Source organism: Pinus tabuliformis, chromosome 9 (genome assembly GCF_031772625.1).
Source record: "Pinus tabuliformis cultivar Carrire ecotype Pingquan chromosome 9, CPIR1, whole genome shotgun sequence".
NCBI lineage: Eukaryota > Viridiplantae > Streptophyta > Pinopsida > Pinales > Pinaceae > Pinus > Pinus tabuliformis.
This window is the reverse complement of record NC_142307.1, coordinates 830501274-830513946: the sequence shown is the minus strand read 5'-3', so window position 1 is coordinate 830513946 and position 12673 is coordinate 830501274.

Sequence of the window (12673 nt, the reverse complement as noted above, 5' to 3'; positions counted from 1 at the left end):
ATGCTTGCCAAGTTGCTCCTCATGCATGAACTCAAACATAATTATGACTGTGAGTATTTAGCCTCTTTTTGAAACTTGTAACCTGAGCATACCAAGACATTTAACGACCCTAATGATGAGGATAAGCGGTTGAATGTGATGGGCAAAGTGTATGGACTGACCATTGATGATGTCAAGATAATGGATTTTGATAGATTTGACAGCTGGGTGAGATTTGCTATGGATCTGCACGAATCCCTGATTTCTTAGCGCAGCCAGTGCAAAATCTGGGTTTTGCGCTACAAAAACACCTAGATTGGGTTTTTGCACTACGAAAACTCCTAGACAGTTTCGTAGCGCATAAGAACCTTGAAACAAATTTGATACATGGAATCTACGTGAGTTGTGGGACCAGTGATGAATGAGAATGGATTGTTGACCTTTATTTAACCATACCACCAAGACTCCTAGGACTTAGACACTAAAGTAAAGATGGAAAAACTGAACCCGGACTAACACCTAACCTTTACAATCAAACTGATGTGAACAATTTAGAAATTGTTTCATAAGTGATAACATAATGATCCAACCAATAGTATGTTTGCATATGTCTCATTGATACATTTCTAACAATATATCTTGCTCTGAAAAATTCCTCTCATATGAGAAGTTATGGCTATTTGAAAATTTGATATTTGATCAGGGTTCAATACTATAGAACAAAACCCGCATTTTTTATTCGTTAAAAGGGGTGAAACTTTTGGACAAACCCACCATTCATAAATTAGGTTAACGACTAATGGAGCTTAAACATACACGATGTTTAACTAGTTAAAAATTGAGCAGTTAGGCCTAATCCAATAGATCAAAAAAATCTATGATATATTCAATGATGGATGTTTGTTGGACTTGGTCACCAGTTAACCAAAATCATCCCTGCCATATTGGTCAACTGCATGATGACATGTGGTATAGTTTGATTTAATAGAGGTAAACTAGTCATTGCATGACATGTGGCAGAGGTTGATTGGAGGAGTTGACATCATCGTGGTGACATGGCATCACCTGGTATTACCAAATGGCAGGAAAATTCAAGGGTTTTTATTGGTTAAATAGGCAAAATATGGGTGACACATGGCACCCCTCTTGAGCTACCACATATCATGATGACACAATGTTGACATCATCATGAAAATGGCCATGGACCCCCTTGGAACCAAGTCACATGGTTGGATCACATGTAAAGGACCAAGTGCTTTAGGTCAGTTAGGTTAAAAGTGGTTGAGCCCCAAGTCGTATGGTTGGCCCGCCTGGCCCTCAAGTCCACATAAGAAACTATAAGTACATGTGATCGAGACCATTATAAAATATAAAAATAAATTCATGATGAATTATCATCGTGGATTACTAGCTTCATATATATGGTATGTTGGTGCAAGTGGATGATAGTCGGTTGACAGTCTAAGTTTGAGCCGAGAGTTTGAAGCCCGAAGGGACCATGTTTTTTTCTAGTCATAGTATTCAAAGGATCGAGCTCTAAGGCATTGTATTCTCCTATCACAATTTTCATTTCAAGGCCGAGCGGATATGTTTCTCTAGTCATTGTATCATAATCTTTGTTTGAAGCCTCGAGGGGCTATGTTTCTCTAGTCATTGTATTTTTAAGGTCATTATTTTTTGAAGCCTGGAGGGGACACATTTCTCTGGTCACAATATTGAAAGGATCACATGTTTTGATCGAGCCTAAAGGCACTATATTCTTTAACCATCGTTTTAATTTGAATCCTAGAGGGGTCATGATCTCTAATCACAATATTTGTTCCAAACCTAGAGGGGTCTTTATCTCAGTGCATGATTCTCGCCTGAGCCCAAAGGGGTCTTATTTTATTTAAATGATTCAGTCGATCCTTGGGTTACTTGAAGGGAATCATATAGTAGTTGTTAATTCTAGAGGAAATTCATTCCACAATGATTGATTGCTCAAACCTTGGGTTTCCCAAAGGGAATGATATGGTAAGTTATTAAGTCCAAAGGAAATTCTTTCCGCATAGTTCATTGTTTGAGCCTTAGTGTGAGAATGTGCGATATAAAGGAGTAATGTTGGAGCTTGGTTGGGTGTATCTTAGTCTAATCAGACGAGAGATATCACTAGCATTGGCCAGGTTTGAGGCAGGTTAATCGCATTGGCCCAAGTCAGATTTAAGTCCTAAGGGGGTAGTGCATTGAAATTCAAAAGGTTTCAAATCGACCTCTAGTCGACCCCTTGTATGATCCTCTCAAACAACCTTATTATAATGAAGCCAACAACATAGTAATGCAAGGAACTTCATAGGGGCATGATGGTTGTGAGTCTATGATGTGTTGGCTGAGACCCAGGTTCGAACCTTAGGAATTGGCAAGTTATAAAAAAAAAATATTTTACCATAAAAGTTTCATTTTATCACACATTTATGCAACCAATGGTGTACATTTTGTGGCACCAGCACCGGAATTTGATAATTTCATAGAAGAGCACATGGAAAGGAGCAATTTGTAGAACCCTTAATTTATTGTATGGTTTTGTATGGTTTTTATGACTTTTTTGGGGGTCATTATTGGTCCAAATTAGATTCCAAAATAATCATGATGATCAAGGATTAGAGGTGGATGCTTCTAGAGGCATGGAATACCTTGTTAGCAAATATTTGATGACCAGAATATCAATTGCATGGTTTTGAGGGTTTATGAGAAGGGTGTAGTGGTTTTGGATATATGATGAAAATAGGTTTCGAGAAGTAGTTTGGGTGACCAGATTGTTGAGCATTTTAAAGTAGAATTGTGAGAGGGTATAACATAGTATGTACAACAATTTGAAAGAAGTAGCCTATTCACTTTGAAATCTTATTTTTCTTGAAAATGATTTGGATCCAATTTGAAATATTTTGAAAATAGGCCCACAAGGAGTTGAAGAAGGAGGTGGGTGCCTCCACTGAAGTTGGATCCTCAATTAGGATGTAGCCTAGATCAATTCAGAGCTTTCTCATTATCAAGGATGGTGCCTCAATCAGGTTGTAGCTTGTAGCAAGTAGTTTCTTCCACATTTTTGAGGTTGGTGCCTCAATGAAGTTGTAGCCTACCACAAGTAGCATCTTTCATATTTTTGGGGTGGGTACCTCCCGCAAGTCAGTGCCCACAAATATATGTAATGAATTGAGGCATATGAAGAAGAATTATTTGTGTTTTTCTCCCATACATAAAATCTTGTGTCTCTTTGATGTGCTAGTCTCTTGATTTCTTGTTGATATGATGATAGTTTTATTATGCATTGTTATGTTTATTGATCTACTACAAATGGTTATGATTGGTTTCTACATTTCTCATTGAATCAAAGTTGTGAATTGGTAAACAGTTGACACAATGATTCACACCCCCCTCTTAGTGCGCTCTTGGGTCTAACAAGTGGTATCATAGAAGGTTACCTTCACAACAATTAACTACTAGAAGGCAGATCCAAGGAATTGTGGCAATGTGGATTTAGATGCATAATGATCTTGGAATTCAAGTTGGAGGAGCAAAAAAGAAAATGTTAAATATTAACAAAGAAACTTGATGAAGTTAGGAAGAAGATGAGAGAAATAGAAAAGCATCTAAAGGAGAGAAATGAAATAATTGCCCATCTAAAAGAAGAAGTAGTTGTAACAAAGTAGTCATCTAAGGTGATTCAGGAAAATTTTCGAGCCAAGGTAAGTAGCGAAAATAAATACCATAGGTACCACACACATTTTTATGGTTATTGTTTTGTATTCCATAAATTTTGTCATAAGTAAACTTCTTGTAAAAACACTCAAGAAGAAGAAAGGTGTCCACCTAAGATATGGGAAGAGAGAAGAAATTTGTGGCCTCATATTTTATGCTCAAAAGAAAAGAGATAAGTGGTATGTGGATAGTGTTTGCTTAAGACACATGTCAAGGGATCAAAGCAATTTTATCAACATTGGGGAGATAGATGGAGGTAAAGTAAGTTTTGGAAATAACACATCTACAAGAATCATTGGAAAAGGCATCGTTACCATTGGTAGTGGAAGAAACCAAGCCCAAGATCTCTTGTATATAGAAGGATTAAAGAATAATATTTTGATTGTCAGTCATATATGTGATCAAAGGTTTAATGTCATATTCAACTCCAAAAAATGTGAGATTTGAAGGTCAAATACAAGTAAATTTGTATCGAATGTTATTAGGACAAATAAAAATATATACATACTTGATGAATAAAAACAGAGAAAAGTTGTGATGGAAAGATGAAAGAGGATAAGATTGTCTCTTATTTTATTCAAATAGAAAATTCCATTAACTCCAATGCAAATCCCAACAAAGTCTTCTGAAAACTCGAAAGAGGTACTGACAAGTTCAAATGTAAGCTCTCTTTCAAATGCTTTGAATGTGGAAGGATAGGTCATTATGCATCCAAATGTCCTTCTGTTGAGATGAATGATAGTGATGATGAGTCATGATTCAAATCTAGACATAAAAAGAATAAGAAAGCTAGTAAGAAAAATAATTTCTAATCAAAAGAAAAAAGTGATGGTGAAAGTAATGAAAGTGTGACCGATGAAGAAAGGGGTGAAATCTTGTTTGTTGTTGAGGAAAAAGAACGTGAAGTAGAAATAGATTGTGAGGGATAACTTACAAGTGCACTAAAAGAAATGAGGATTCTTAGGAAGAAGGAAGACCTACTAATGCAACAGCTTCAAGAAAAACACTTGAATGAAGACACTATTATTTCTCCCACACTAGTACAAATGGGGCGAAAATATGACATATATTCGTCGGTTATTCAACTCATAGTTGTCAAATATTTAACACATTGTAGATATAATTTTCGTGGTTGGGATTAGGTCAAATATTCGACACTTTTTTTAGTGTCGGATATTCAATGGGACAAACGTCAAATATCCAATGCCAAAGTTGGCCAAAAATTTCTTTGATCATCCAACATTTTGTGGTCAAATATTTGACGCCAACATACGTCAGATTTGCGATGCCAACATATGTCAAATTTGTGATGGCTAAAAATCATATATCCACCGCCATAGAGGCAAAAACATCTAATGCTTAGATGTCATATATGTGACGCTATATTATTCAAATCTAATGGTTTGTTCCATCGACATGGATTCAGATGTTCGATGGTGTAGGGTCAGATAATTGACATTACAATAAGTTTAAGCAGTGGGATAAACATTGGATTTCTACTGAGGCTAAACATATAACACTTGGACATCAAATATTCAACATCATATTATTCCAGTCCAACGAGATCTGATGGTTTTTCCACTAGAATGGAGTCGGACGTCCAATGGTGTGGCATTGGATAAGGACCATTATAATAGTTTAATGTGATAGGAGTGCTATGGAACCAACTCATTTGTCTGTTGGTAAAAAGTTAGATATCCAACTGTCTGTTCTGTCAAAATGGCGTTGAATAGTCAATGTTTTAACTTAACGTCAAATATTCAATGGGTGCCAGAGCATTAAAAAAGAAATGAAATTTGATCTAGGGACCAATTCATTGGGAACGCATTCACCTTTCTCTTTGTCGAATTGGCCATTCATTTCCCTTTGATTTGGAAATGAACTTTACTTATATCACTACAACGAGCACTGCCAAATCAAAAGGTAGCACAAATTAAATTTGATGGACATTAAATTTTAGGACCTCACGAGAACTGATTTTAATGAAAGATTTCCATTTGATAACAAAGTGCAGTTGTGATCTAGTAGTGTTAATCCATGCATGGGATGTGTTATATCCACTTTTCATTTTTCCTTTCAAAAAGAAAAAAGAAAAAAAATATATATATATATATATATATATATATATAGGTTGTATAGGGGCTCACATAGCCAAAGTATGGTTAAATTCCTTCATAATTTTTTTATGTTTTATATTGGGAGTAGCATAAAATTTTAGGTCTATAAAGTGGAGCATTGTTATATGAATAAATTGAAGGGTGGGCCACCTGACACTGGCAGAGGATTAAAAATTGCGCATGTTTCAAGCACATCATTAGGATTTTGGACTAAGATGTATCCATATCCAAACTCGATGATATAAAGAAATTGGTGTTTATGTGAGGAGGAGCCCCCAAGAGCTAGTCCCCAAAAACATCTATTTGGGAGATCTACGACTCAGATCTTCCCCACTACCACTCAAGGGAAAATTGCTTACCAGCATGGAAGCCCCCAAGGGTGGAAACATTTTTCTATTGAAACCACCCGTGATGGTAGGTGATCATGTAGCAAGCAAGCCAAATCACCCACCCCATGTCATCCTCTGCTTACACGTCACCTTCCACCACAATCCTTTTGTACTCTTTCATTTGTATCCTCATCATTTTCATTATCCCACTTTATTGTTAAACAAAACTCTACTCTGCACCGTTCTACCCTTATCCCTCCAAATGTAATTCACTCTTACACTCAACTCAGAATTTCAATGTCCTCCTCCAAATCATCCAGGTAATAACATCCTTCATCTCCTCTAATTTTAATTAAAAGGAAAACTACTAAAATATCAAGGAAAGTTGTTATGTCTGCGTCAACTACACACATTCCTCTAATGGATATAGAGAGGGACATTTTTTACCCTATTTGTTCACTAGACCTCATGCAAATTCAACAGAACATACAAGTTTGGATATGTGGAGGTGACTTAAAGGACACCATTTGAATACCAATAAGCTAGAATTTATGGGTCAACCCCATCTCTTTTGACATCAATGTGGAATTTTAGGGGTTCAAGTTTTATTTTTTAGCTTGGGAAGTTACTCCCATGCTTCATGGAGGTCCCTTAACCCAAGATATGACCTTGGTTATTCATTTGATACATTATTTGGAGGTATTGTGCATTATATTGAACAATTTATGGAGTTGTTTCCATGGAGTTTCCCTCTTTGGAGGTCTTTATTTTTACAGAGTAAGTTTTTGACCTTGGAAGCACATTTAACCACTTTGGAGGCATCTTGGGAGGATCAATTGGAAACTTGGAGATATTCATGGAGCATATACACACGTTGGAGATCCTTTGGAGCCTATATGGGCATCATTCACCCTTATTTAGAGGTGAGGACCACTAATTTACTTCATCTTGTTCATTGTACATGTGGCTTGACCACTTTTTTTTAATGTTTTTTTAGAATTATTTAGTTACTTTTCCTAGGCTATATCTAACTAATCACATGAAAAATTGAGTTTTATTTTGAAAGGAAAAGATGCATCACCTATATTATGAGATGAACCTTTTCATTTGAACTCATGGTTAGGTACTTCAAAGCTCTCTCTTTTCGGAGCCCAATCAATATATATTTCTTGGAGTATCTATAGTGTTAAGGGTTCTTTGTTTGGGGTGAATGTATCAATTCTTGAAGCTCATCTTTCTTGGTTTTATTTTGGTGCATAAATATTAATGGTGGAATTTTCAAGTTATTTAGAAGCCTTTCAAACTGATCCATTGAGGGATAGAAAACATCACATTGAAGGGAGAATCTTAGGGTTTCTCCTCATTCTTCCTTTGTTGATTTGGTGTGTATTTGATACCATGATTTGATTCTCCTTATGCTTCCTTGGCTGAAATATCAAGTGATTTTATGAATTCATAGTTGGTTTTAGAGGATGAAGGATTATCTTCCATTGAAGCCCCTTATTGTACACCTTGAATTTATTATTGATACTGATTGGATAATGATTGAGTATTAATTATTATCTTCCACCATGGAATTTCCCCCATGGATACAACAATGGTATGCATTGATTGATTTCTCAAAGACCCAAGGCCTTCCTCATGAACATCCCTAGACAGATGTAGAGGAAATCCAAGGGTCCATGAGTAAATTGATTCAGTCACATAGCATATCTTTGCATTTATGGAATTTAAAAAAAATGGTGAACTCTTTAATGAAGTTATTTTGATGACGTTTTTGCAATAATTCTAAAGGGAAATGCAAGGAATTGTTCTAGTAGCATTGGAAAGGAAATGTTTTTATCTTTTATAGATTTTATTCAAGCATTTTTCACATGTTGGGACTGTGTTCCTAAACAATTCCTTCTCATTATTCGATAGATAGAGATTTTTTTAGATGAACAAAGGCTAATTGAATAAGGTTTAGCTAGTAGAAACTCTTAAAGATTATGAAACCAATTTGAAGTAGTTTCCAACCTACATTTAAAGGGAGAGGCTCCTGGATTCACTTTTGAAGAAGATGTTTCTATTTCTATTATTTCCAAGTCTTTTTTTTTTAATATGACAAAGAAATGGTAAATAAGCAACTGTAGAATTAAAAAAGAACCCTGACTTGATCATTTCCTACATAGGAAATCATTGTGACAAATTTATGGAGAACCATGAATTGTAGTGTGAAATAAAGGTAGAGGCATTTACATTACCTTATAATGCAATGAAAGGGAAAGGTACAAGTATAAAAAGAGAAGTTTCTTTGATGGCCAAGAAGAATATAGTGGCATGGTTAAATTTGATGGTTTTCCAGGAATTTTCAATTCTTCCTTCTATTTTATCTATCACCATGACAGGTTCAAGGAAAGCAATCTTTTTTTTTTTTTTTAAACAATTTCCTCACCTTTGATTAAAAATGCAGAACATAAAGGTACCAGAAATTCAACATGTAGACTAACCTTATATTTAATTATTAGGGTATTTTACCATTAGCATGGGAATATTTCGCTATTTGGTGGGCTTATACACTTTTCCTCTCTCTTTCCTATCAACATCAAGGGACTACTAATGGCCTAGTTTTGGGTAAACTTCAATCGACTCTATGTCTATAGCTAGCCATAGATTTTCCCCTACATCACCGTTAGGAGTATGTACTTATGCCAGATACCTATTTTAAGTTTGTTGCTTCACATTTCATTCATAGTACCCTAGGGGTGGTTCTAGTCAATCTAATAATCATTTATTCATGAAAAGGAATTCCACATGATAACATTCTAAGACATATGTGGTCATCATCTAAATATCTATATTTCTTTACAAATTTCCAAGCTTTTGTTTCATCTTAAAGTTCATTATGAATTTTTTCTATAACATTGATTACAAGCTCAATGAAGAAATATTCTGGAACCTATTGGGCTATTGATTTGTCATCATTTCACCGTTCCTTACAACCATCCTTTTAACTATTTATGCCATTTTTTCATCCATTGATTACCCTATTTTCCATAATTTCTCACAAAAAAATCCTAAACATTTCCAATGCTAAAAGTGGTTAATTTTCAAACATTTCCTTCCTTTTTGGTGAATTAATTAGTGTTTTGCATGGTTCTACTAATGATAGTTTGGTCAGTTCAAGTTTTTGTAGTTCAGCAAGTTTTCATAACCATCTCCATGATTAGGCTAGTAGCACCACTCTAAAAGGAAATTTGGAACTTGGACTTGATTAATAAAAGCTCCAATATGGATTTGTTTTGGTCAAATTCTACCCAACTCGCACGTGTGAACCTCCAACAAGAGATCAACGGAAAAACGTAGCAGTTTTTACTAGTCAACTTCAGATGCATTTTTTGAGCAAATGAAAACATGGGTTTTCTTCAGCATGAGACCAATTAGGCTAATTGCAAACATTTTCCTCAAATTCATTACCATTTGGGATATTTTCTTGGTTCCTTAGAGCCCTATTTTGTAGATTACGTGGAAAAACGGTTTGTTAATTTGTTAGTCAATGCCCAGTCACCAAAAAGATTGGCATGAGTTTTTCCTTAGCAAATTCGTGACAAGGATATCATTATGATCAGATCTAACCTAATATTTGGTCCTCAAATACTTAAAAATATATTTGATTTTATTTTCCAACTAATTTACTCAGATCTCATGGCCAAAATTCAAGCAATCAAATTTTGAGTTTCTTGTTGCTTCAAAGCTCTATAAAATGTTGTAATCTCTTTGATGAAAGGAGAGGATAGATAGATGAGAGAGAGATCAAGATTATATCAATTCCTTATACTGGCTCTCTTGATTATGTATACAATTTTCTATTAATATTGTTAGTATCCTATAGTCATAGTAGTCATAAATTAAATTTGAATTTCAAATTTTGTCAAAAGCATAAAAGTGTGGCTATGATATTGTGGAAGATCAAGCTTTAGGTCTTACATGGGATTTTTTATTATTATTCATTGTAAAGATCTCAAAGTGTGTCAAGAGTTACAAATATGGTCTTTTATATTCCAAGGGGTCAATCTAAGTAGGTCTAGGGTCAAGTTACATCAAGAAATCATGAGAAAGATTGTGCCCATGCTTTGTCATCATGGGCACAGATTTGTAGGTGTCTTGAGTCAATTAAAATGTAAAATCATGATTGGTCATGACATCAACAATAGTACAATGGTCAAGAGGAGGATGTTGCACTTTTTCCAAGTGCTACACTTTGGTTATCAAGACAAATTGTAATTATCTCCATCAAGTCTGCTCTCAGCCACCTTGGGAGGTTAATCGCATGGTTTCCTTCATACAAGATCTTTCAGCTCTCCATTTTTCCCATGAGAAGTTCATTATGTGGTTTTTCTTGGTTGTTGTGCAAAGGAGGTAGGAGAGCACTGCATTTGCAAACATTGTTTCATTTATTTCAACTTGGTGATCAAATTGCTCTTGCAAGTGAAAACTCCATTTTTATTCAATGCCTTCATTTTGAATGATTACCCAATTGCAAGAAAGAGATAATAAAACAATATAGAAACCTGCAAGATGCCAAATTTCACCATCACTGCACTTTCTTCCATTTGTTTTGTTATCTCTATTCATTATGCTTTGAGCCCTTTTTATTATTTCCCTCACACTTGTTGCAAAAATTAAGTTTTCATTAAAACCATAGAGTATCCCTAGTTGCAAAGAAGAAACCATATCAACTCCAGTGGGAAGAAAACACAAGGGAGGTTCTATTGTCATATTTGAACCCCAATACCTCACATTCATGAATGCAAACCCAACTATCAAAGTTTCTTTTGAGTAGGTAGGATGTATCAAGTTTCGTGAAAAAATTCAAGGGTATAATGTACATCTTACTAAGGAGTTTTCCATGAACTTTAATGGGTTAGATGCTAAGGGTGGAGAGATAACCTTTCTAGTTTCAAAGTCACAATATCAGCTATAACATATATTCCCTTTCAAGGAGAGCAATGGTTCAAGGGCATGCCTCTTGATATTGTCCATTATAAATATTTTCTGAAGCCTGAGTATAGAAACATGGAGTATGGGTCTATTGTTCCTAAAGAGTGTTTACTTGAACATCATAACAAGATTTTGCAAGCCATTCAAAGGTATTTTACATGTGAGGGTAGGTTTGGAAGGATTTATCAATACCATTTAAGACTCTTGATGCATTTTATAGGGAAGAACCCCTTGAATTAGCCCTTCTATGTATTCAGGAGTCTTAGTAAGATGGAAGACAAAATGCAAGGAAAACAAAGCCAAGTGTAACCTAGCATTTTCCACTATTCCTTAACTAAGTTGTTGTATTGGAGGAGTTAAATAAAACAAATCAATCATGGAAATTATTTGTATATTCTTCAAACTTGGTGGTTGACTTACCAACTAGTTCTTTGAGCAAGAAAGAAACACCCTCAGCAATGGTAAAATACATTCAATCACCAACTGGAAGTTCAGTGAAGAGGACCTCAGCTATAGTGCAGTCTACAAAAAAGAAGAAAGGCAATAAGATATAGTTTTCTCCAGAAGTGGTGGATGTCCCTAAAACATCCCTCACTAGGTCTATTGCAAAAAGGTTTCCCTTGGAACAAACATTTGAAGCCACAGAAGCCATACCTAAAGAGGTTGTTGATGACAAAATCAAAGAGATTGCACAATTGGAAGAACATTTGAAGAAGGCCCATTTGGTTATTGCACAGTTGCAGCAAGACAATAGACAATTAAAGAAGGTTATTCCACAATAGACAGTTGAACCTAGTGAAGATGTGCCAGTGGTTAAATCTACACCAACTACTGCCAAATCCAAGGGCAAAGAGAAGGTAACCAAAGAGGATATTAAGAAGGCAAAATTTCTAGCATCTAGGGTTACCAGATCCTCATCTAGAAAGCTACAAATCCAAAAAGAGAAAAAAGTGCAAGAAGAGAAGACATAGATAGATGAGGGGAAGCACACCTTTAACAGGTTGAGAAGGCAATTGAAGGAGGCTCACTAGGAGATTTTTGAGCTCAAGCAACAGGATGAAATGGCTAGGAAATGAATGAGTAGTCTTCTAGACATCTATCAGCCAGCAATGGACAATGCCAAATATATGTTGAAGAGATCCCTTCCACTACACAAGAAAATGAAAAATGTATGCAAGTAAAATCTTTCTATGAGAAAAGAGTTAAGAGCCACCAAACAACAGTTAAAGGAGATTTAGGAGAAAGATAGAGGCAAGTTGGAACTATTGGTAGAGGCAGCCAAAGTTTGAATGCTGGAAGGGGTGAAATAACATAGTTTTGATTTTTGACTTTTTCCTAAAGTATGATTGTTTATGGGGTTGGTCAGGTTCAGGAGAAAGGACATTGTGTACTGCAATGATTTTTTATATATTTAACAGTGAATGAAGATAGAGATGGATTTTTTCAAGGATTCCTGAGTTACAGTTTTCTTTGTAAGTTATCTTATATGACAATCATGCTTTGAAATGTATCCTCTTGTTTAGTTAAACAAAA